The sequence below is a fragment of the Chlorocebus sabaeus genome, chromosome 22, assembly GCF_047675955.1.
Source record: "Chlorocebus sabaeus isolate Y175 chromosome 22, mChlSab1.0.hap1, whole genome shotgun sequence".
Lineage (NCBI taxonomy): Eukaryota > Metazoa > Chordata > Mammalia > Primates > Cercopithecidae > Chlorocebus > Chlorocebus sabaeus.
The window spans coordinates 43,499,025-43,526,201 of NC_132925.1; the positions used below are offsets into that span (position 1 = coordinate 43,499,025).

Sequence of the window (27,177 nt, forward strand, 5' to 3'; positions counted from 1 at the left end):
TCAATTCCCACTTATGAGCTCCACAACTAATTTTATTAGGGCCTCATTTTTCACTTGAGTTGATCACACAATCTAATTAGTCCCCCTACCTTTAACCTAGCCCCTGCCTTGCTCCCTATCCCCAAGTTATTCTCCACTTCAACCAAGGGATCTCTCTAAAAAGCAAATCTGCCACCTCCCTGTGTAAAGTCTTTCCATGGTTTTCCACAGTCTTAGGCTGAAGTCCGAATTCTCTGGAATGCTGTTTTGTGGCCTTTAACCTACTCACTGGTCTCATGTAGTGCCATGTCCTCATATATCCTGTGATTCACACATCCTGTGACCAACATGCCTCCTCCCCTCTGCACCTGCTGCTGGGCTACCTGGAATAGTTTCTTCATATTTGATACTACCTGTATCTGTCTTCTCCCAGAATGCCCTGCCTGCTTTGTTTGTAGCATTCTTAGATAAGCTATCTTACACATCCCATCCACCTCTATGAGTTATTTCATGACTGCATATGGTTTATGTGAGTCCCCAGAAGGCAAAATAGAGTCTAGACCATGTAGCAGTAGGTTAATAAATGATATCTGGCTGAGGTCTAGGCTCCTGCCTTGACTAATTTGTGTGTCCTTCCTTGTTTTGTTTGTTTGTTTGTTTGTTTTGTTTTGTTTTTTTGCTCTTGTTACCCAAGCTGGAGTGCAATGGCACAATCTTGGCTTTGCCTCTCCCAAAGCCTTAAGGCATTTGATGCAAGTCTTCAGACACCACCACACAGTCTCTAATTCACTCCTTTCTGATAGCCTTGCTAACATACTTATTGGAAATTCTGGTTGGAGAGTCCAGAACCAGATTAAATCAATATGCCCCGGTCATCTATTGTGTATCAAGAACCCTTCTGTTACCTCAAACTCAACAGGCATCCTTTAGAAGACAATGTATGGAGAGTTCTAAGGGCATAGCCCTTTCATCAGTTAAATACAGTGTTGACCTGTCACAATCCCACCCCCCCCAAATTCTTATAATTCATTGTTTATGTATACATACAGATTTTATATCCATCTTTTCCAGCTTTTACTATGAAACTATTTATATAACAGTTTAGAGTACAGCCTGTGCTTGGTTTCAGATCCTGGATCTGCCACTTACTAATAACTATGTGTTTTAGGTAAACATAAAACTTCCCTCTCCATTGGCTTTCTCATCTAAAAATGGAGATAATAGTACTTGTACCTCATAGGATGCTATAAGGATTAAATATCCTCAAACATTTGAAATAATGCAGAAAAAGTACTTAGCATACTTGTCACATAGTGGTCACCCGATAAATATTAGTTAGAGCAGAAGCCCTGATAAATAGCCTCTGCTGACCAGGATCACCCTTCTAGTCATTGCTTTCCACTCCCCCTACGTAAGATACCAACTGATGCCACAGTATGCTGAATCCCCAGGGGTAGGAGGTCATTCTCGAGTTCTCTAGTCCACCTGCACACTTCTGCCCCCTCCAGGTGAGCTGTGTGCTTACCAAGAGTCAGCTGGCTTGTCCCTAAAACTGGTTATGCCTATTGTATTTATTATTGAAATTGAATGATTAAATTTACATATAATTTAAATAGTATATGAAGTGATTAAATGTGAATATAAAAGATCTGTTTCTGTGAAAGTTAAATGATAGAAATGAATTGTTTAAAAATTTACTATTGAATTCGGTTTGAATGGGACAACTGTAAAAAACAGAAAAATTACAAAAACTAAAAGAGTTCTACATTCTGATGGCTTTCAAAGTGCCTAAATTCCATTCTACACTAAAAAGATTCAAACTGGAATGTGTAAAAATTGCCTTACAGGCATAGAGCAAACAAGTAAGATAACATAGGCTCCCATTAGTAAACCCAGTTGGGTCCCACAGTGAAAGTTTGGCAACTAAATGTTTCTATGTTTTAAGTTAAAATGTTTTAGGTATGTATACATGAAGTTTTCATCAGCTTCTCAACTAGTCAATCAATTACTCATCCTAATCACACCTCCAACATAGTCTGTCTATTTCTGATTACATCTGACTCCAAGTCTGTGAAAGGTTTAAGTCCCTCCAGACATGTGTACTGAAATAACATTGCTGAAGTCACTTTAGCCTGACTTAATCAGTCACAAGATATGCATTTCCAAAAGTCTATTTTATGTTCAAAAGATGAAGCTGTGTCATAACACAAGATATTAAAAGAACTGTCCATACACTACTATCATATGAAGAGCTTCCATAGCTCAAGGAGAAAAAGACAAATCATTTAATAGAAAAATGAGCCAAGGACAAGAACAAACAATTCACAAATAGCCAAAAGACATGGAAACATGCCCAACCTCGGTAGTGGCAAGCACAAATTAACAATGAGATAGCATGTATTACCCATGAGGTTCATGAAAGTTTAAATGACTGGTATCATCTGTTTCTGCTAATGTGTGGGCATCAAATTGCTGCCAGTAATTTCCCCTTTAGGTAATAGAAACAAAAAAGTTTATATACATATATATATTTTTAAGCGATGGATTCTTTAATATTTTCAGATGCAGTTAGAAAAAAAAAACTCCCCCTCAGAAGGAAGGAAAAAAGCATGATTCTAAACTAAACACAATTCTAAAAGTGAAATTCCAAAAACATTTTGAGCAATGGCATCATCACTAGCATAAGTACATACTTTCTGAAGAAAGTTATTTTGAAGGACATCAGTGACTGGGATGATGCCTTCTGTTATGCTGGTTAAAATACCCTCCTTTGATTCTGTAGACAGCAGAGCAGTACTCATGCCCTAGCAGACCCAGCACAGGGCTACAGACCAGAGGCGTAGGGGCAGCCATGCTGCTGAGCAGCCAGCATCACTGTCTCCTAGACCTGCAGTTCTTCCCCACACCCTGTGTACAAGGCCTGTGTTGCACCGGGTGGACAGCAGGCCTCTCGAATTCTTTGATCAGGGCACTGCTGTGTCTCCAGCTTCTCATGCTGAAAGAGACTTCCTGGTATTTGAGCCTAATGACACCCAGAACCTGGAATAAAATAAAGACCTAGCTTCTCTAGAGGATCAGGGAGCCAAGGACATAGTGTTCTATCTATACAATGAAATGCAGATTTCCCAATAAAAGGCAAAATTCTTCACTTTAGGAGGTTGAATGGGATGGAAAAGAATTCCAGCTGCTTAAATTTATGGCACTGCAAAAAGCCCTGTCTGAGAATAATTCTTGTGTCTGAGCCCAAGATGCTGTCACCTTGCCATGGATTGTTAAAGTACTCAGTGTGCTCCCATCCTCACAGCTGTGCCCTGAGCCAGCCTAAATAGGTCAATAAACAGTAGTTCTGTCTTGTTGCCTCCTCTTCTGAAATTAAGAATATTTTAACTGAGCCAGTGTCAGGGCAAAACATACAGGAGGCCGTATTTAGGTAAAAACTGGTTGGATACGGGCCAGGCGCTGTGGCTCATGCCTGCAATCCCAGCACTTTGGGAGGCTGAGGCAGGCGGATCATGAGATCAGGAGATCGAGACCATCCTGACTAAAATGGTGAAACCTCATCTATACTAAAAATATAAAAAATTAGCCGGGCATGGTGGAGGGTGCCTGTAGTCTCAGCTACTCAGGAGACTGAGGCAGGAGAATGGCATGAACCCGGGAAGCGGAGCTTGCAGTGAGCTGAGATCGCGCCATAGCACTCTAGCCTGGGCGACAGAGTGAGACTCCATCTCAAAAAAAACAAAAAACAAAACAAAACAAAAAAAAACTGTTTGGACACTGTGTGCTTGCATGTTGAGATCACGAAAGAAAATGTCAATAATCCTCCTTCCTGCTCTATATTTGAAAGAGAAACTAGCCAAGCAGCCCCGAGGGCCTACCAAGGTAAGCTCTGCAGCAAGACAGCTGGGTTCACACCCTGCACCGTCGCTCACCAGCAATGCACCTGTAGAAGCCTGTAGGTGTCTGTCCTTCAGATCCCTCGTCTCAAACACAGAGGTACTAAGAGAGCTCCCCTGATGGGGTCATCATAAGGAGAACCTTAGTTAACAGTTCTCAAGTGCTGCCCTCACAGTGAACACTCAAATATCGGTTACTACTGTTGGAAGGGAGAAGGTACTGCAACTGGAGTAGACACCAGAGGGCCTGAATGTCTAGCATTAGTATGACAACCCTTGTAGAAAGCATTTATCCATATGACTGTGCCCAAGCTGTCTTTGGCCATTTACATCTGGCATGTACCATATACCTCTTTGTGTGTGTCATTGACTAACTACATTGTGAGCTCCTGGTCAGCAGGAAAACAGTGTCCTAACCCAACACAGAGTCTCAACAGGTACCCAGCAGGCACTGGATAAGTGCTTAATTGACTCTGCTTCCTGCCCATATGGAGAGTGGACTGGACTCAACATGTCAATCCTACCAACTCCATTCAAATGGGCTTTTCTAGAAATGGGGCTGGATCTTTCAGGACATAGTCATCAAAACCAGGGATAGACATGGGTTTCTGTGGGCCATCTGGGCAACAACACACTTGAGGTGCCACCCCTTCCGCAGGCAGGAGTATCCTCATGCTTGCTGTCAGGGAGCTCTCTGTTCGCTCAGAGCAGAAGCACCTTCCCCGCCCACTCCAGAGCTCCAGGCCCATGGGGGCTCCATTGGAATCTGAGCCAGCAGTCAGTGCCCTTCCTAAGGAAGGCTCTAAGGCCATGCTGGTTCAGCATCACCAGTCTGGGCTGCCTCCTGTACCACCTGGAGTATTTAGAGACCAGCTCAGTTCATGCTCCTAGCTTCTTACTCTAACTTCATGGCCATCTGTGCTAAAACTGCACAGTTACACAATTTTAGCTGGAGACTCCTGTGTCCCTGGAGTTCATCTGTGTATTCAGCAAGCTTTCCTGAGGGTCTACTATATTCCAGGCCCCGACCACATTCTTAAAATACTGAATCTTAAAATAGCTGGCACACCATTATTGAGTGTATGTGCCAGATACTATTCTAAGTGCCCTAAATCCATTGTTTATTTTAATTCAGTCAGGTTGGTGTTATCTCTATTTTACAGATGAGGAAAAATGAGGCACAGAAATGAAGTCACTTGACTGAGACCACAGAGTGAGCTGCAAGGTCTGGATTAAGACCTGAAGCCAGGTCTGTCTAACAGAGAGTAGGCATCCTAAACATGAAGTTTGCTGACTTTCCCTACCTCTACTTAATCTATTTATCTTCTCTGACTGTATGACTCTTGCTCATGTCACCCTTACTACCTAGATTCAAAAGATTTGGATTAGCTGTATCTTCCCTATTTCACGACCCTTCTAGACCAGGATTGATATGATAGAGAACCAACCCCCTGATGCTAAATAAAAAAGGTGAAATCCAGATTAGGCTTAATAACATCCCCTTTCAGCAGCCCCCACCTCCCTTCTCCCCTACTTGTTCTTACAAGTTTTTCCCTTCTTTTTTCTATCCTCTCCCCAGTGTGCCCACTCAGGTATCCCATGGGCTCCCAGCTCAATCCCAAACTGAACTCCCCTGCTTCCTGAATTCCCTACCAGGGCTTTACACTGAGCTGCCTGCATTCATGTTGAAAACCTGTCATCCATGTGAGAAGGGTTATTATAACACAGTGGTTTAAATACAGGCTCTGCATCCAGACTGCCTGGGTTCAAATCCTGGATCTGTCTCTGCCAGGTGTGGTTACTTAACCTAGCTCTGTCTCAGTTTCTTCTTCTGCAAGAGAATAAAAATAGTACCTAACAAAAATGAAAGTGTTTTGGCAACAAATGAGGCTAGAACAACTGGATATCCACAGGGGAACAAAAGAAATCTTGATCCCTACTTCATACTATACACAAAAATTAGCTTGAGATGGATGACAAACCTAAACATAAAAACTACAGCTATAAAGCTTCTAGATGAACACACGGTGATTATCTTGGTAATTTGGGGGTTGGTAAAAGTTTCTTTGGACATAGAAAAAAAAATAGCCTTGCCAAAAAAAAAAAAAGGATAAATTAGACCTTATCAAAATGTAAAACTTCTGCTTTAAGAAAGAAAATGAATAGGCAAGCTATAAATTAGAAAAGCATATTTGCAAATCACATCTGATAAAGAACTGGTATTCAGAGTAAAAAATTCCTACAACTCAATAAGAAAAAGACAATTCAAATTTTTAAATGGGCGAAATATTTGAATAACACTTCAAAAAGAAAGATACATAAATGGTCAATAGGCACATAATAGCGCTTAATATCCTTAATTATTAGGGAAATGCAAATTACAACCATAATAGGATACTGCCAAAGGAGAATCCACAAGAATAACTAGAATTAAAAAGACTGACAACACCAAATGTTGATGAGGATGTGAAGCAACTAGACTCTGATACATTGGAAATACAGGTGTATAAATGTGGAAACAGATACTTTGGCAGTTTCTAACAAAACTACAAAACTAAACATAGACTTATCTTATGACCTAGCAATTCCACTCCTATATATTTACCAAGAGAAATGAAAACATATATCTACCTAAAAAGACCTATACAAAAATATCCATAGCAGTTTTATTCAGAATAGCCAAACTGGAAACAACTTTTTCCCAAAAACTGGAAATGGGATAAATAAACTGTGGTATAGCCATAAACGAAATACTCTTCAGCAATTAAAAGGAACGGATTGATAAACAAAACAACATGGATAAATCTCAAAAACAGGCCAAATGAAAGAAACATTAAGCCAAAGAATATATACCGTACAATTTCATGTATTTGAAGTTCTAGGAGAGGCAAAACAAATCTGTGCCTTAAATATTAGAATAATGGTTGCATCTGGAGAGTGGAGACAGAAATTGGAAAGAAATATAAAGGAATCCTACAGGACGATGGTAATGTCCAAATCTTGAAAGGGGTTTGGGTTGCACAGGTGCATGCTTTTGTCCAAAGTCATCCAGTGGCATGCTTAAGATTTGTTCATTTCACTATAAATAAGTTTTGCCTCAAAAGAAAAAATAATGTAAACAATATTCAACTCAAGGTAATGGTATGCAAGCTTAAGTATTTAGGGGAACATGTACAATTTCCTAATGTCTGTGACTTAAACATATCACAAAAACAAGATGGACTGATTGACAATGGAAGGATGGACAGATAGGTGATAAAACAAATACAGGAAAATGTTAACTTTAGAATCTAGGTGGAGGGAATATAGGCATTCACCATACATGTGTTTAAACTTTGCTGTATAGTTGAAAATTTTTATAACAAAATTATAGAAATTAGTCCCTACAATGTAAGAGTATTCCTGGTGCTTTGGGAGGCTTAGGCAGGAGGACTGCTTGAGGCCAGGAGCTTGAGACCAGCCTGGGCAACACAGTGAGATCCTGTCTACAAAAAGTAAAAAAATTAGCGAGGCATGGTGGCATGTGCCTGTAGCTCCAGTTACTCAGGAAGCTAAAAGCAGGAGGATCGCTTGAGCCCAGGAGTTCGCGACTGCAACCACTGCACTCTAACTTGAGTGACAGACTCCGTCTCTAAATATATGCGATTGCTGCATCATCTTTTACATTCTCTTTTTTGTCACCTCTCACATGGCCCCAAACACCTGCTAACCTCACAATCACTCACATCCTTCCCCTTGATGGCTTTCCTGCAGTTTCTAGCTCGGTCTAGGCCCTGGTTGCATATCTGGATTTCAAATCCACTGATTTGCCTATCTCTGGGGTTCCCTACTCCAATCTGTTTTGAATGCCACTGGCAGGTCAGTCTTCCTAGTTCACAGCTCCTGTTACATGTACTCCTGCTGCTCAACAATATTTGATGACTCTTCATTAATGAATAATATCTATACTTACTGGCCTGCAACAAGGCCCTTACATTCTAGCCTTATTCTACCATTGTCCTAGGAAAATACAGAAATTATTTGCTATAGTCAAACCAGATTACCAGTATTCCCTAACATACTATACAACTTCTATCTCCATACTCATCATGTCTCTTCCACAGGAATCTATTCCTAACCCATGGCTTTTAGTAGTGCAGAATATGAAAGAAAACTGCCTAGAAAACTTAGGCCTCAATAGACAGGAGTTCCAAGTCTTCCTGTAGCTACTCAGCAGTGCTAAGCCAGTCACAGAAAACACTCATTCCCTGTGTTCGTGCATTCATTCACTTGTTTGCCGACTTGCTTAGTACCTATTGTGTGCCAGATGATGTGCTAGGTGCTTCAAAAAATACAAACATGGCAGACTCTGTCCTGAAGAAGCTCAATTCACAGTGAAGAGTGAGGTAGAGAACAAGTATAATTCACCATAAGTCCTGATCTGAAGGTGGCAGATTTTTACTTCAGGTTAATTTTAGATTGGGACTAGTGAGAAAGTGGTAAGATTCCTGTGGCAGTTTTAAAACTTGGCTTCAAAATCTTTGACACTCCTCCTATCAAGGCGCAGGCTTATGGCTGCTTTGATCAATACAGTATGGCAAAAAGCAACACCATGTGACTTCTGAGGGCAGGTAATAAAAGACCAGGGAGTCCTCACCTGGCTCTCATGGAATGCTCCTTCTGGGAACACTTGCTCCAGGAACCCAGCCACCATGATGTGAGGAAACCCAAGCCACATGGAAAGGCCATATGTAGGCACTCTGGCTCCACATATCCCAGCTGAGCCCAGCCTTCAAGTTGTCTCAGTCTAGAAGCCAGACGGTAAGTGAAGAAGTCTCCAAATGATCCAAGCCACTAGCTGTTTGAATCACCTCAGTCTTTCAGGTCCCCACAAGCCATCCCCACCATGTCCTGTTCAAATTCCTGACCCACAGAACCCCAGAGCATAACAAAATGATTGTTGTCTTATGCCACTATTTATGCCACTGTTTGGGGAAGTTTTGTCCCAGCAATGGATGACTAGAACAAACCCTGCAGAAATAGGTGCTACTTATGGCAGGACCCTGGGCAGTCTTGGCTAGAGGGCTGGAGCCAAGAAAGATTGAGACCTCTCAAAGACTATAACTGGTACACCACCTTTAAATATTCACCCCATTTATCAAGTTTACCACACCTTCGTTCGTTCAGCAAATATGTATGGAGTGCCTGGTATGTGACAGGCACTATTTTAGAATTGGAAAAAAATCCTTGCCCTCAAGAAGCTTACTGTTTAGTGGGAAAAACAGACAATTAGTGAGGAAAATACATAAAATGTAAACCATGTTGGAAAGGGGATAAATACAAGAGAAAAAAAAAACTGAAAGAGGGGACATGAACTATCAGGATAAGATTGAAATTTTAGAGAGGGTGGCCAGGAAAGGCCTCACGGAGAGGTGACTTGAATAAAGTCTTGTTGGAAAGACCTGGGATGGGAAATACCACATTGTCCCTTCCCCAGTACCCAGCCGTATCAGCTGCTCACACCTGGTTACCCAGACAGACCTGAGGACAACCCTTAGGGTCAAGGAGCTTGGGTGTCTCTAAAATGTTACCTCTCCAGTTACAATTATATAATGCCAGACAGAAAGGGATGTCAGAAGCTATGCAGTCCCTCCCTCCTCACCCTCCAATGGGGAAACTGAGGCTATGGTGTTCCAGGTAGCCTGAGACTTAACCTGAGATCTGCATGTCTGCCCAGTCCTGTGTTATTTCTATGACTCCCCACTGGCTCCTAGAACATCCCTTTCCCTCGGTGGCTAAGCTCTTTCTTCTGTGGCTGCATAATCCCTGCTAGAAGCACCTAATACTTATGAGTTACTAGTTTTGTGACAAATCCTTAGGTTAAGTGGGGCTGGGGAGGCCAAGAACAGAAGCAGCACTGGCTCCAGACAACTGTCCAGCATTCCCACCAGTGACACTACCACTGTCCATACTTTTCTCCACCAATAGCCTCATCCACAGTGTAGTCTGTGACATGAAAAATGGACATGTTCCATTTTCTCTTCCCAGTCCATCTGTCGTGGGTTAAATTCTGTTCCCCCAAAAATCCTATTGAAGTCCTAACCTCTGGTACCTGTGAATGTGAGCTGGTTTGGAAATAGGGTCTTTGCAAACATAATCAGGTTAAGATGAAGTCATACTGAATTAGGGTGGGATTTAATCCAATGACTAGTATCAAAAAAAAAAAAAAAAAAAAAAGGAGGAAATTTGGATGCATTGGACCCAGACACACAGAGGGGAGGACATCATGTGAACATACACTGACACAGAGGGGAGAAGTCCATATGAAGATAGACACAGAGACTGGAGTGATACACATGCAACCAAGGAATGCCAAGGACTGCTGGCAGCCACTAAAAGCCAGAAGAGTCAAGGAAGGATCCTCTCAGAACCATCAGAGGAAAGTTTGACTCTGTTTGAACCCCTGATTTCAGACTTCCAGCCTCTGGAGCTGTGAGGAAATGAATTTCCATTGTTTCGAGTCACCTGGCTTGTGGTACTTTGTTACAGCAACCCAAACAAATGCATACACTCTCCTACATAAAAAGTCTGAAGTCACGCATGGTTCCCATACAGTCTTCCTCCCTACAATCCCCAGGTCCACAGCGCATAAGCAGCTCCTGCCTCCCCCAACACCACTCCTTCATATCTACCTGCTGTGTACATGCAGAGACTCCCACAGAGCCCTACAGAAAGTGAGTTGAGAGGTCAGCCATTTCTAGAGTTTTTAGTACAGTTTGCTGATTAGCCGGGTCCTATATCTTGCTGTAGGTACAACCTAGTTTATAAAGTTTGGCTCCAACCAGTCTAGGATCTGTTGGTCTTTTTGGAAGGTGGTAATTATAACCCTCAATGACTGATAAAAGACTGGTATAGGCCCTCTGATGGGCTAAGAGGTTGCACGGAAGTACCATCTATGGGAGAGAGTTTACTCCCATGGGTCTAGTAGCAGCCTTTTAAATGGGAACTATCCTTCTAAAGGGCTAGTTGGCAAAATGGAACAAAGGCTAAAAAAGAGGATTGTATCTTTTGACCTAGTAATGCTTTTCTGGGAATATAATACAAGGAAATAATACAACAGAAAAAATAAACTATTTGGACAAAGATCATTATAAGAGTGTTACTCATAATAGTGGAATTAAAAACTGAAAACATTCATTGTGGAACAATTAACATAGAGTATCGTAATAATACCCAACATTTTCTGAGCACTTACTATGTGCCAGGCATTCCCCCAAGCACTTTGCTTGGATTCTCTCGTCTAATCCTCACAAAAACTTTACAAGTTTGTTGTATTATCCCTGATTCTTTATAGATAAATAAACTTGTTCAAAGTCATACAGTGAGGAAGTAACAAGTGAGCACAATTTATATCCTGTGCTTAGTTTGACTTTATTGTGGCCATCTGATCTCGGACAAGTTCCTTTTAACTTCCCTAAGCTTTGGACCATCAACTACAAAGTGGGAACAATAACAATATTGCAAGATTGACAAAGATTAAATGCAAAATGTATGAAAACAAGTAAACTGTAAAACATTACCCAAATAAGAAGTATTTACAGCAAAATAATAACTGAATATTTTATGTGGCAGGCCTCATTGCAGCCTACTTTACATGCCATGTCGAATAGCTGAAATTTTGTCTTTTATATAGCAGGGGATTAACATTGTTTTTAACCAGGGGTGTCACAATGAGATCTGTGTTTCAATACTGTTTTTAGGTACAATAATACAAGATCATCTCAGGGTGACAAAATTGAAACTTTATCTAGCTCTTGATCCTTAACAAGTTTTATGAGCTCTCCAATAAAAGCCTTGGTCTGATTGTTCCAGAAGGCAATGAGGCCTCAGTCTGGGGTAAGCAGGGCGGCCTAAGAGTAGTAGTGTCCTTAACTCACAGACTCTGCAGGAAAGCAGGGTCCTCATCCCCTAACAGCTATGCAGAAGGGTCTTGAACCTTGTCAAGAGGAAAGCAGAAACCTCAGAACACATGAAAAGGTGGAGGTGTTCTGAAGGCAGTTGGAGGTGACTCTCCTCACTCCTCCCACACTGGGTGGTCATAAGGAGGGTTATTATTATCAACAGGTCCAAGAGGTCTTAAATTTTCCCATTAAATCCAAGGCAATTATGCAACTGATTCCCCTAAACCAGGACTGGCACAGTTCCAGGTTCCTATCCCAGTGAACCTGGCTGAACAATGAAAGGCAAGAGGTTGAGACAACCTAAGGCATCATCCAGACCTGGCGGTCTCTCTCCAGAGCAGAATCAGAGACTTGGCCCTTGAATCACCCCTCCCCATCTTTCAGCTCAGAAATAGGCAGAAAAAGGGACCTGCACATCCTTTCCATATCCCAGTCTCCAAATGGATTCCCCCATCATGTTTTCAAGTCGTTTTGCACTTCTCTTGTCCACCACTCTGCTCACCTCTCTCAGCCCAGGAGAGAAGGTGAGGGACTTAACATACCCCTCGCAACAATTCTGGGAGGTTGTTACATCTCCATTTTATAACGGAGTGAACTGAAGTTCAGAGTAGTTAGATAATGTGCCCAGATTCACCCATCTAATAAGTTCTTGAGCTGGGATTGAAACCCAGGTCTGTTAGCTCCAGACCCTTCCCATCAGCTGCCAACCCAGCCCTCTCAATCAATTAGGAAAAGTGGCTAAGATGAATGATGAAGTCTACCTGTGCAAAATCCGTTTGTCATGCCTTGTCACATGGCTCTATCTAGTCCACACTCCACAGGCATGAAGGTCATTTAGGAACCAGAAGGGCCTGACCCCTCCTGCTCTGCCCCTCCCCACACACAGGCACACTCCTCTATAAAAAGATCTAGAAAGCCATGGTCCTGGAAAGGGGTCAATCAGCACTGGGCTGGCACCTGGAGGCCTGAGTTCCTGAGCCTGCCAGCTATGGTGCCAACCACATCCCCCAGAAAAAGGACAGGGAGTAATTAGAAAGCAACGCCTCACAGACCAAACATGAGTCACATTTCTAAAATAGTCTCAAAATGAAAGATCAGCCTGGGGCCCGCAGTGACAGCACTTGAGCCCAACTCCTCCACACAACCTCCGTTTCTTCTAGGCTCCCGGAGGGGACCCAAAAAGGAAGCTGCAGCAGAGTACCACTGAAGTGTACAGGTGTTTCCACCCAGCCACAAAGGTTCACTAGTCATCCACCATATACCTGACAGAAGATCAGAGACGGCCCTATTGTGGCCCTACCCCTGAGAAGCTCATGGCTCAGTGACAACACAAGCTGAGAAACAAAGACAGGGCCAGCACAGACCAGATGCTCTAAACCAAGTGGAATTTATCTCAAGAATACAACTTGTCTGGAACAGTTGAAAATCAATCAATGTAACTCACCACATTAGCGGACTAAAGCAGGTGTAGGCAAACTATGGCCCATGGGCCAAATCCAGCTTATTGTCTATTTTTGTAAACCAAGGTTTACTGAAATACATCCATGCCCATTCATTTACATGTTACCTACAGCTCCTTCCATGCTCCAATGGCAGAGATGAATACCTGTGACAGAGATGGTATAGCCTGCAAAGTTGAAAATATTTACTATCTGTATCTGCTTCTTTACAGAAAAAGTCCACCAGCTCCCGGTCTAAACTATTAGGAGAGAACCTTTCATCCAACAAAACTGCAGCAACTCCAACTCCCTTTCCTCTCTTTTCTACAGACCATGTTGGGAGGCAGATGAGCATTAGGGTCCTAGACTGTCAGGGTGGGAAGACCAGGCCACTGCTTCCCATGAAAGAAACAGTCCATGGTGTTACCCTTTGCTTCCTTCCCATTGTTCCCACCCCCAAGCAGAAGCTTCAGGGCTCCCTGCTGGTAAGGCTTTTACTAAAGCTCTCCTAATAAAAGTTTAGAGGTAGGAAAACTGGTTCTACACCTCCATGTCCCCTTTCCCCACCCAATTGTCCCCGTAAAGGAGAACCCTAGAAATTATCAGAAAAGAAGAAAGGCCTCAAATCAATGATCTAAGCATCCACTTTAGCAAACTAGAAAAGGAAGAGCAACTGAACCCAAAACAAGCAGAATATATAGTAAAGACAAACCAATGAATTTGGAAACAAAAAACATTGAGAAAACTCAAAGAAACCAACAAATAGCTGGTTCTTTGAAAGAACTAACAAAATTCACAAACCACTGCCCAGATTGACCAACAGCAAAAGAGAAGATACAAACTATAAATATCAGGAATAGAAAACGAGACATTACTACAATTCCTAAAGAAATTAAAAGGATAATAAGTTAATGTTATGAACATTTACAAATATTCTGTCTTTTAGATTAAATAGACAAATTACCCCAAAGATACAACCTACTAAAAATCACTCAAGAAGAAACAAATAACCTGGACAGTCCTATATTTATTAAAGAATTTAATTTGCTATTGAAAATCATGCCACAAAACAACTTCAGGCTCAGGTGTCACTGGCAAGTTCTACCAAAACTTTCAGGAATAAATAACAGCAGTTTTATGCAAACTCTTCCAGAAAATAGAAGAGGAAGGAACACTTCCCAACTCATAAGGCTACAAATATACCCTGACACCAAAACCAGACAAAGACATTGGATCAATATCCTTCATGAATATAGACACAAAAAACCTCAATGAAATTGAGTGAACCAAATCCAGCAATATATAAAAAGAGCAATAATATACCACAAGTGGAGTTTATTCTGGGAATGTAAGGCTGGTTAAACATTTGAAAATCAATTACTGTAATTCCACATATCAATAGACTAACGCAGAGATCAGCAAACTATGACTGGGAAAACTATGACCAGCAGCAGGCCAAATCCAATCTGCAGCCTGTTTTTATCAGGTTCCTGGAACACAGCCACATCCATTCACTTACCCATCTATTGTCCATGGCCGCTTTCATGCTACAATGGCAGAGCTGAATCACTGAGTAGAGGAGATTTATGAGAGTTGAGTAGAGAGTTGAATAAAACACCTTATGGCCCACAAGGCCTAAAATATTTGTTATCTGGCTACTATGACCCGTTTTTAACTCCCAGAACACTTCTGACACCCAGCTACGTGGAGTTTTTTTCCTCATACCAACCAAGTCTCTCTCTAGACACCAGCTGCGTCTTGCAATCCAATTCAATGCTAACACTGTCAACCTTGAGTTAGTGGTAGATCCTACAGCTTAAGGGCTCAGTCCCCAAGACTTCCCTCATTTCAGATGCTGATCACAAGTCCTGGGCCCCTCATATTTCTGACCAACCGACAATAAGTCAGAGACTCCCATGACCCCCTTCTTGGGTCTGATAATTTGTTAGAATGGTTTACAGAACTTGAGAGCCCTCTTTCCTTATATTTACCAGTTTATTTTACAGGATACAACCTAGGATTGACAAAGATTGACAAAGATTAAATGCAAAATGTATGAAAACAAGTAAACTGTAAAACATTATCCAAATGAGAAGTATTTACAGCAAAATAATAACTGAATATTTATTCAGTTATAAATATTCTGGAACAGCCAGAATACATGAGGTAAGGTATTGATAGAGATTCTATTGTGCGTATGAATGTCCAATTGTGCTAGCACCACAGTGAAAAGATTATCCTCTTATTGAATTGTCTTTGTACCTTTGTTGAAAATCAGTTGAGCATGTATGTGTGATCTATTCTGAGCGTTCTGTCCTAGAATATTATAAATATTCTAGGAACAGCCAAATGGAAGAGATACACAGGACAAGGTATGTGAAAAGGGGTAAGGGACTTCCATGCCCTCTCCAGGCATTGCCAGCAGCTTGCCAGCATCTCAGTGTGCTTAGGCAATTCCAAAGCTCTCCAAACCCCTTCAATTACGGGTTTTTGTGGAGGCTCTGTTACACAGGCATAATCGATTAAATCACTGGCCTTTAGTGATTTACTCAGTGTTCAGCTCTTCTCCCCTCCCTATATGTTGGGGCAGGGTGTGCTGAAAATTCCAACCTTCTAATTACATGGTTGGTTCCTCTGACAATCAGCCCCCATCCAGAAGCTATATAGGGGTTCACCAAGCTATACAGTCACCTCACCAGCATAAACTCAGGTATGGTTGAAAGGGACTTATTATGAATAACCAAAGACATTCCTCTCACCCCTCTCACTCAGGAAATTCCCAGGGTTTTAGAAGCTCTATGCCAGAAACTGAAAATAAAGACCAAATATATATTTCTTATTTTTCTCACACTGCCCTTTGTGAAAGAGTTTGCCAACTCATGGACAAAAGAAAAAAATATGATCATCTCAATAGATCCATAAAAAGCACTTGAACAAATCATTATTCATTCACAGTAAAGACAAAGAAAATCTAAGCAAACTAGAAGGAAACTTCCTCAACCTGATAAAAAGTATCTACAAAAAAACTATGACTAATGCATATAAGATGATATGAGACTCAATACCTGCCTCCTAAGATTGGAAATAAGGCAATGATGTCTGTTTTCACCACTCCTGTTTAACATTATACTGGAAATCCTAACCAGCACAATAAAGCAAGAAAAATAAAGGCAAAGAAATTGGAATTGAATAAATAAAACTGTCTTTATTCAGAGATGACATGATTATCTATGATGAAAATCTCAAAGAATCTAGGAAAAAAAGCTACTAGAACTAATAAGTCAGTTTAGAAAAGTCAAAAGATATAAGGTCAACAAACAAAAATCAATTGCTTAAAAATAATTAAAAAGCTCAGGAAAATAGTTAAGAGCAGATGAGGACTGAAAATTGATTCTATATCCCAGCCTTCTAAATTGTTTAAGTTACACATTAGATTTAGCTAGCTACTAATCACATTAGATTTTCAAACTCTGCAAGTACATATTTTGCTGTACTTTATTTTGATTTAAAATTTTTAAAAATCCATTAAAATACTAAATCAATTATAGTTATAAATACTAGCAATGAGCAACTGGAAAACAAAATTTTACTAAAAGTACCATTAAAAATTACACCAAAACATGAAATAGATAGCTATAAACATGATAAAATATGTTCAATATTTATATGCTAAAAACTATAAAATATTGATAAGGAAATCAAAGATGACCTAAATGGAGAAATATAGTCTATTTATGTACTCAAAAACCCAAAATTGTTAAGATGTCAGTTCTCTCCAAACTGATTTATAGAGTCAATGCAATACCAACAGACTTCCATCAGGAATTTATGCAGAAGCTAACAAGACGATTCTAAAATTTATGTCAGGCTGAAAAATCTGTAACAGCCAAAACTATTTTGATAAGAAAGAACTAGGTCAAAGGGCTCAAATTTCCTTACTTCAAAACTTACAATAAAGCTACAATAATCAATACAGTGTGGTATTGTTGAAAGAATAAATGCATAAATCAATGGGACAGAACACTCAGAATAGATCACACATACATGCTCAACTGATTTTCAACAAAGGTACAAAGACAATTCCATAAGAGGATAATCTTTTCACTGTGGTGCTAGCACAATTGGACATTCATACGCACAACAGAATCTCTATCAATACCTCACCTCATGTGTAAAAATTAACTTAAAATGGATCAGAACTAAATATACAACCTAAAACTGTAAAACATCTCGAAGAAATCATTGGAGAACATCTTAATGACTCCACATTAGGTCGGTATTTCTTAGATATAACAGTAAAAGCATAACACATTTTTAAAAACTGATAAATTGAATTTCATCACAATTAAAGACTTCTGTTATGCAGTAACAGGCATTGTTAAAGACAATGAGAAGACAAGCTACAGACAGCAAGAAAAGATCTGCCAAACATATACCCAATGAAAGATTAATGTCCAGAACATATAAAGAACTCTCAAATCTAAATCACAAGGAAACAAACAATCCAATAAAACTTGGGCAAAAGACTTAAACAGATACTTCACTAAAGACAGATATGTTTGGCAAATAAGCACAAAGATGTTCGACATTAGTAGTCACTAAGGAAATTCAAATTAAAAACACAATAGGATAAAACTATTCTTTTAGAATGTCTAAAATTTTTAAAATCTGACAATATCAAGTGCTGACAAAGATGTGGAAAGTATAACCCTCAGACACTACTACCAGGAATGCAAAATGGTACAGCCACTTTGGAAAACAGTTTGATATTCTATTACATTTACCATACCTCCCAGAAACCCCAATCCTCGATATTTACCCAAGTGAAATGAAATCTATATTCATATAAAAATCTGTTCACAAATATTGATAGTGAATTGCTTATTATCACCTGAAACTGGAAACAGCCCAAATGTCCTTCAACTGGGGAACAGGTAAACACATGGTGATATGTCTTTACAATGAAACAATACTCGGCAACAAAAATGAATTACCTATTAATATACCCACCACCATGGATGAATCTCAAACACATTAATGCTAAGTGAAAGCAGGCACCCTAAAAAGCCTACAAACCATGACTCTATTTATAAGACATTCTGAAATAGGAAAGAACACAGGGAGAGAAAGCAGATCAGTGACTGCCAAGGTCTGCAGGTGGTGGAAGAGCAGACAATCAAAGCTTACAAGGCAATTCTGGGAGGTGATGGAGCTGTTCTGTATCTCAAATGTGATGGTGCCTATATGACTATATACATTTGTCAAAATTCAGAACTGAACTTCCTCATAATTGTGTACTAATTGTTCGGAATTGTACATTAAAATGGGTGAATTCTACTGCACATAAATTATACCTACTTTTTTACATGAGAAAGAAAAAGAGTCTTCAAGAAAACCCATTATGATGCAGCATTCAAAAGAAAAGTTATTGTGTACCTGGGAAAATGCCAATCATTTGTCAAACAATGGAATCAAAAGGCAGTAGAAACTGCCAAATTTACACTGAAGCTAGGAAAAGTTGGTGTGACTGATTTATGTGCAATAGATGATCAGGTAGATACTGAATATTTATTTTTTTCAAAGTTTCCAGTTAACTTTTAGAAAAACATATCTAACTTTTAGCAATATTACTTATAGAAAAGCCAGAACTCAAAATTTAATCTAAAGAAAATGTAGATAAAACCCTAGTAGACTTTAATATTCCTCAGACTTATTCTGCCAATCCTAAAGATGCCAAAAATGTCAAAATTGTGGGCACATACAAAACTGGCTAAGGGAAGCCAAGACAATTAATAGTTCAATCTCACTTAGGACTATAGATGTAAAAAAAACAAAATATTAGAAAATCAAAGTCACTAGGGTATTAAAAAAAACTACAGTATGACTAAGTGTTTATTCCAGGAATGCAAGAATGCGTCAACATTCAAAAATCATGAGCAGAGATTCTGGAAAACAGCGTTTCACCTTGAAATCATATGTAACACTGATAGATTATATCAGTTACCACATTATCACAGTTCAGGAGGATCTTCATAGTTTGATTATAATGATGAAGAAACTGGTATGCAATTTCAAAAATAAAGGTATATTGTAATTTAGAAACTTTTCTAACATTGTCTATATGAAAGGAAGTGCTTTTTCCTGAAAGATTATAAAGTGATACGAATCTTACTGCCTATAATCTGGAATAAGGAAAATATGAGAATCCATCTTTTATCATGCTATTACCTTTATTTTTTCTCTTCAGCTGGCCTGAATTGGTTTCTGTTAATTTTGAAAAATCCTTCCTAATACACAAATCAAAGAAATAATAGAAAGAATTACCCAGGGAAAAATCAAATCAGGTTGACACCAGAATCACCTGGAAAGTGTTGTTAAACCAGAGATTCCCTGACCCCACCAAAGCAGTCCGGGCTGGGACTGTGGAGCCATAGGTTGTTTTTCAAACAAGGTTCCCAAAGAGATTTTGTTATCAGCCAGTTCTGGAACCACTGCTATTAGGAAACAGAGGCATTAACATGTTCTTCCCTTGATGTTTTTTTCAGTATAGTTACAGATATAAAATTTTAGCATGATAAAAATTAAACAAATGATAAAAACATACCATAATAATTTATGACTTGTCTCTGTAAAAAGAATTTTACAGGGAGTTACTTCTAGAGAAGTTGAGGCTGAAAAGATCAGAGGCAGCCTCTGGGGGCAGTATCTGACAGTCATTAGGAGCTTAACTCATTCCCTGAACAAATATTTAAGGCTAGAAGAATCTGTAAATCAAAGAGGCAAGTGAGGAATATTCCAGGTGAGGATGAACTCACAGTCACAGTCAGAGGCACAGGAAAGTAAAAATTGGGCTGAGACAATAAGTCTGGATGTAGTGGGATCAAGGAGCGTGGGGGTGGCTGCTGTGAGACTGGGCTTGGAGGTCAGATTATAGAGGCCTGTGAATGGCTTCAGGCTGTTCTGTGTGAAACAGGGAGCCACCGGGGGTTTCTGAAGGTGGTGACGCAGTCAGACTATGTTTTAGATCAACAAAGCAATCAAGTGTACGATGTATTTGGGCTACAGAGAAGCCACAGTTAATACTCCAAGTGTGAGCTAGTACGGTCTGGTCAGGAAAAAATAGTAATATCAAAGTAAAACCAAGTGTTTCTCTACCTGGGATAATCGGCAGGCCCACAGGGGAGGAGCTGAGCCCCAAGGTGGCTGCCCAGTCGCAACAAGAAGCCTGAGAACTCCCTAAAACATGCTATTGGGTAACATCAGTAGCAACTGTGTTAATTGTATCATGTATACCATGAGTGACTACTGGGAAGGCAGGCGCTTTTTGGTAGTAATCAGAGGCAGGTTGCAAGGTAGGAACTGTGTTCCTCCAGGCATGTTCTAAAACCACCTGCTGCTTCCTCGTGAACATACTCGTTTCTACAAGATTAGCAACCAAGTGATTACGAAAATAATCACCCTGTTGACACTAATAGGAAAATACCAAATGGGAATTTAACTCGGATAATGGGGAAGGTTTGGAATACATCTGTTTGAGTCATGTTCTATGAATGGACTCAGTACTTAGCTGGAAATATGCATAAAGCTCAGGAGAAAAGTTAGAATGAGGTTATACCTAGCCCTATAGAAGACATAACTGAAGTGAGGTAAATGAGTGGAAAGTGCCTTCTCATGGAGTGACAGACAGCAAATCCCTCAGAATCTTCTCTGAGCACCTCCATTTACCCCATTAGCCAGTCCTTCTACCCACATGTACCGAGCACCTGAGGTGTGTCAAGCACCAGGCTATGAGTAAGGATACAGATGAACCACAGCCCGTGACCTCCAGGAGCACACTGCCTAGCAGGACACTACCCTTATGACCGTGTCACAAGCGCAAGTTGCCAAGCACATGTTCATCTGCCTACAGCCTCATCAGATGAGTAGAGAGGGGCTTCTCTGTCCACTTAAAGGTGCACAATCTGAGACCTGGAGATACCACATCACATAGCAGGAGACAGTGCTGGAACTAGACCCCACACCCAGGGCGTCTTCCCGGTGTTTCCCACAGCCTCAGATGACATTCCATGTAGTCTAACTCCAGGAAAGGGGAACAGCACTCGGTATCCAGGGGCCCTGAAGCAGACAGATGGCAGATCACAGGCAGATAAAGGAAGGACATTCACTCCTGCTCCCCATGGGACCCTCAGACTGAAGAGGACAGCCTTCAAGGACTCTAGAGAAGCAGGTGGGGCAGATGAGGGAACCAATGTGTATCCATTCTTCCTGCCTAAGTCAGACCGTTCACCTTCTCATGCTATCACCATCCTCCACCAGGATAGATAGTGATGAGAACTCTGGCTGATTCTCTTGCCCCAGCCTCCTGAGTAGCTGGGATTACAGGCACCTATCATCATGCCCGGGTAATTTTGGGATTTTTAGTAGAGATGGGGTTTCACCACGTTGGTCAGGCTGGTCCTGAACTCCCGACCTCAGGTGATCCACCCGCCTCAGCCTCCCAAAGTGCTGGGATTACAGGCGTGAGCCACCACACCCAGCCACCACTTGGCTTCTTAGGCCAGAGTTTCCTCTTCAGTCCAATGCAAAGGTCAGGTGGACTTGATCCTTAGTCCTAATACCCTGTGATTCCAGAACTAGGAAGTGAGCTACAATATATGAGGCATGAAAAGAGAACACAAAGCCCCAGAAACCCAAAAGTCTTCTACGGGCCTGGGCTTTCACTCTGGCCACCCAATTGCCTCTTAATATTTTTGATCGAGTATAAAATAAAACAATTTCTGATGTTTCAGAAATATTCTTGGCAGCAGAGGGAAAACAAGGCCAGCGTGAAAACCATCCCCAAAATAAACCTCAGGACAAGCACACCTGCATGTTTGGGAGTGCACTGCAGCAAAGAAGGAGCTGACAGCCTTCAGACACTGGAGCCAAATGTTCCTGCCTTCCTCTCTCCTGGCAAATGCTCACCCTCCCTTCCTCCTCCTCATCTTTGAGGCCTTCCCCCATCACTCTAGCCCCTGAATTTACTGTCATCCTTTAATTCTCTTAACGAAACTTGGAAATTGCTTGTTGTCCCTGTTTTCTAATTACTGCATATGTGTTAGCTCTCTCGCTTCCCACCCAGAGTCTCTTAGCATAGGCACATTACCTTTGTTTTATAATCCTCTACAGACCTCGATAGAAAGTAGGTACATCATTAGTGTCTGCTGGTTGATTTACAAGTCATTCTATAGACCTGGAGAACACTGCCCAGTATATATAATAAAAGCTATTCTTTGTTTTGTGCCTATTTATATTCACATATTCATTTAATTTTTATAACCGCCCTCATTGTCAGAAGACAAAACTCAAGTCAGCTCATAGAGGTTAAAACCTATGCCAAGAACACCCAGCCAGTAAATGAACTGGGTGGAACTGAACCCAAGTTTAACACCAAAGATCACATTCTGCTTGGCTGCCTCCTCCTGCCAGAAACCTGAATGACAGCTACTATACATCAGAAATCTTCATCTCTGAAAACAAAAAAGAAAGGTAAACAGCATCCTCAACTATAAAAGCACCAAGTTGCAGGTGTTCGGTTCCCCCCAAAATTATGATAAATAACCCATAAGGTCCTGGATTAACAAATTAGCAGGCCGGGCGCGGTGGCTCAAGCCTGTAATCCCAGCACTTTGGGAGGCCGAGACGGGCGGATCACGAGGTCAGGAGATCGAGACCATCCTGGCTAACACGGTGAAACCCCGTCTCTACTAAAAATACAAAAAACTAGCCGGGCGAGGTGGCGGGCGCCTGTAGTCCCAGCTACTCGGGAGGCTGAGCCAGGAGAATGGCGTAAACCCGGGAGGCGGAGCTTGCAGTGAGCTGAGATCCGGCCACTGCACTCCAGCCCGGGCTACAGAGCAAGACTCCGTCTCAAAAAAAAAAAAAAAAAAAAAAAAAAAAAAAAAAACAAATTAGCATCAGATTTGAGTGCCTAGAGCCAGGGGAAAAAATCAGGAAGTAGGTCTGAAAGAAAAGGAAATCCTCTACTTATCCCTTTTCTTTTGTCGCCAAAGGGGCTTTCTGTCTCCAGGGCTCTGCTCTGAAGACTCAGGGAAGGAGGGGAGGGGAGGGTGGAAGGGGGGCATGGAAGTACCAACAGAGAGAGGATGGGGACAACATGGGAAATCTGAGAAGCTGGATCTACACAAAAATTTCCACAGCTCCCTAGTGGGGTGCCCATTCACCCTCAGACACTGAAGTACAGTGAGTAGGAGGGCAGGGAAAAGAAGGTGGTGTGAGCATCTGCAAACACAGCCTTACCTTCCAGCCCATGAGGCAGCAACTTTTGCTGGCTCTCCTCCTGCCCCAGCCCACTGGGCTGGCTGTCATAGTAAATTTCATGGGGGCTGCAGCCCTCACACACCAGGTGCATGCAACAAGGAGGAGGGATGCACCTGCTGGCCTGCAGTGCAAATACGGAGGTCCACCCGCCTTGAGTTTGTGAGGGGAATGCATTTGCTCAACCTGTTGGCATCAAACGAATGGAAAAGTGTGCAGCCAAAACTCAAGAAAGAATAGAGAATCCATCTGCAGAACGGCGCAGGTGGGAGAGGGGCGTGGCTTGCACAGGCACTGCTGCCCTGCACAGCCAAGTCTGCCTGCTTGTAGGGCAGGAGACTGGGGGAGCACGGGGAAGAGATAGAAGTCACATGGCACGGGAGCTCATCACAGTGACATCACTCTGTTCCACTGTGGCTCACCACTGGATGGTTCCTTGATCTTGAGCACTCAGGTCACCCAATAGACCCCGCTCAGGCCTGAGCATCCGCACGGACATTTTCCATGCAAATGGCCCTACCTCATGTCCCCTGCATGCGCCCTCTGTTGGCCAAGTTGGGTGAGGACATTGTCTTTTGTTGGGAAAGGATACTTTTTAAGTGTTGTTTCTAAATTTTCCTACATTTGCTGAAAAGACAGGACAGGAAGCTTTTAAGAATGAACACTCTCCCAGTCTCTGTGGGTTGGTTTGAGCTGCAAGAGGTGCAGCAGGGCTTCCAAGTAGGCTTATATTTCCAGACTCCCAAGAAGTATTGCTCTCAGAAAGACACTAAATGAGACTCTCCAAACTCATGGGACACTGCACCCTATCCCCAAGCAAGGCTGCATTCTGAAACCCCCACCTTATGAACTTCCTAAAAGATAGACAAGCCAAGTAGCTGTGTTTCAAACTCTAGGCTCATCTTCTATTTTGAGGATAAAAGCAAGGGGTCATTCTCAAAGACACTGAGTACATGGTGACCCCAGTGCATTCACAATCTATGCCTCTGAGGCCAGCAAATATCTCCCTAGCCAGAGACCCAGAACCTTTCCCCACCCTTGGCACTCAAAGGCCTCTCCCCTCTGCCACATCTGGGTCACCTCCTTCTCTGACAAGCCTTCTCAGCAGACTCCCCACCCCCCACCTGCCAGCCAGGAGCCCCTACTCTTCAGTTACTGTAGCTGTCTGTCTACCATGTTCAGACAGCAGGTGGGGCCACCTGGCCTTACCAGTTAGACCAGGAATGTTCCAAGGCCTAGTCTGCTCTGTGTATGTTCTCTAAGATCTAGCCCCTGGGGAAGCAGCCCCTGATGAAGGGGTGGGCAAACCTCACACAAAGGGCAGCTACTCCGGCTGGGTGCAGTGGCTCACGCCTGTAACCCAGCACTTTGGGAGGCAGAGGTGGGCAGATCACTTGAGCCCATTAGACTAGTTTGGGCAACATCGTGGGACCCCGTCTCTACAAAAAAATCCAAAAAACTAGCCAGGTGTGGTGGCACAAACCTGTAGTCCCTGCTACTCAGAAGGCTGAGGTGGGAGAATTCCTTGAGCCTGGTAGGTCAAGGCTGCAGTGAGCCGAGATCGTGCCACTGTACTTCAGCCTGGGCAACGGAGCCAGACCCTGTCTCAAAATAAAAAATAAAAATAAGACAAGGAAACATCTACAAGGCTGCAGCTACCCTCCTCCTCAGCTAGCTAGTTATTACACAAAAGAAACTGAACATGGGAGATGAACCAGCATAAATGCTTCCCCACTGTGGGGTGGTTCTCCAAGCTCATGTTTAGCTGCAGATGATGCTCAGCATCCTTTGCATCATCAGCGAACAATGTGACAGACCTGTACATCTTGGCAAAAAAGCTATTGTGCATGTCTCCAGAGTACCCACTACCCAAACCAGCATCCAGAGTCCAACCACTCCGGACCCAGGACCAACTGCTCAGGTTCCTACTTGTCCCGGCCCAAGGCTTCTGGCCCACTGAGAGTGGAAGTAAAAGGGGTAACCTCACTCTGGGCAGGAAGGAAAATTCCATGCTGCCCTAGCGCACTGTGGTGCCAGCAGCGTCATCCTCCACAGTCCCACAGTGTGCAGGCGGTGAAGAGACTAAGACAATCACAGAAGAGAGAAGGAGGTCAACAATTTAAAAGAAAACAGATAGTTCTATTAGAACCCTAAATGCCTTGTAGGAACCTAATAAAGTCACCAGACGCACCTACACATCTCCCAGAGACTTGCATTGTCCATTCCTGATTCTTTGAAGTGTGGGTGGGGTTCCCCAAATGGTCCTCCTAAGCCCACCATCTGGAAATAATTTAATGACAAGTACATTTTGACAAAAAGGATTCCATTCAGGTGGAAGAATACAGCCTCACTTGGAAGGGGGATGCAGCTCCAGGGCAGGCTCTTAAAGGCTGTGGGGTTGGGGGGGTCATTACATATACTCTGGTTTATGGGGAGAGGAGAGATGGTAAAAACCAACAGCCTGAGGTCTGGCACCACGCCTACTGCCCAGGTGTTTCCCTACACCCACCCAGCTTCCTGAATCACAACAGCTAATTTTATTCCCTCTAGACTCTAGCAGAGCTGGGTCTTCATCTGGTTATGAAATAGAAAGCGCCCCGCACCCCAACAGACACACACACACACCCCAATCTAAAAAAAAAAAAAAATCCTAGAAACCATTTGCCCATCAGCCCATCTTCGCATCTTCAATGCCACTCCTAGAAATTCAGTCCTTTGGGTCTTGAAGGGTTTTAGTCCCGTAAGTTCCAGGGAGGGGTCTACCTCAACCATTGACAGCTCGTATCTCCTGAGAAGTTTATCCAAAACTTTCCAGCAGCAATCATCGGCAAACAAGGTCCCTCAGCAGTGGGACCCCAGTTAACGCGAAGGAGGCAGAGCGAGGAAAGGGGCTTAAGTGAGGAATATGGAGTAGGAACAAGTCTGCAAAGCCCGAGCCCCAGCTTTGCCTGGGATGGCCAGGTTTGGCACTCGCAGGCTGCCTTCCCCGCCCTACCTTCCCGGAATCACATTTGGGCTGGAAGGACCTTCACGTGGCACCCCTTTCCCAGAGGCCGTCACCGAGTCCTCCAGCGAGGGGCTGAGAGCTGGGAGAAGGGTCCGTTTCTCCTCCGCCCCTCAAATCAAAGGCACCCCCTTCGGATAATTCCTAGAGAGGCAATCGCATCACTGTCCCCAAGCACTTCATCTCCCCAAAAGAAAACTCGTGCAGCCTGGCGTCACTGAGGTCGTCTCCTTACGCCCCCGACTCCTCGCCGCACCCCGGGGCCCCTCTCCAGCAGGGGAGTCAAGCGGCACCGACGGTGGGGGTCCCAGCCCCCACCCAGAACTCCCACCCTCGGAGCCTTGACTTCCAGGGCCTGCGCCTGGACAAAAGCGTGGGGCGGGCTCACTCACCCGCGCGGCGAAGGCGGCCCGGGAGCCGGGGCACCGGCGCTCGGCGGGGCGCCCCGGCCGCAGGCGCACTGCGCTGGCTCCGAGCTCGCTTAGCGCCCTGCTGCCTACCGGGCGGCGCGGGGAGCCCGCGAGGCGCGTCCGGGACTAGGCAGGGCAGGGCGGGGCGGGGTGAGCGAACGGGCGAGAGAGCGAGCAAGTGGGAGTGCGGAG

General features: G+C 42.8%; 1 protein-coding gene across 1 annotated transcript in view; it reads right to left on the bottom strand.

Moving 5' to 3' along the window:
- The window catches only part of MYLK (myosin light chain kinase), a 276,708-nt gene extending 249,531 nt beyond the window's left edge, over positions 1–27,177 (bottom strand). Inside the window, exon 1 of the mRNA XM_007985581.3 lies at positions 26,968–27,177. The gene's annotated coding sequence lies outside the window, so the exon portion shown is untranslated. The remainder of the gene's footprint in view (positions 1–26,967) is intronic.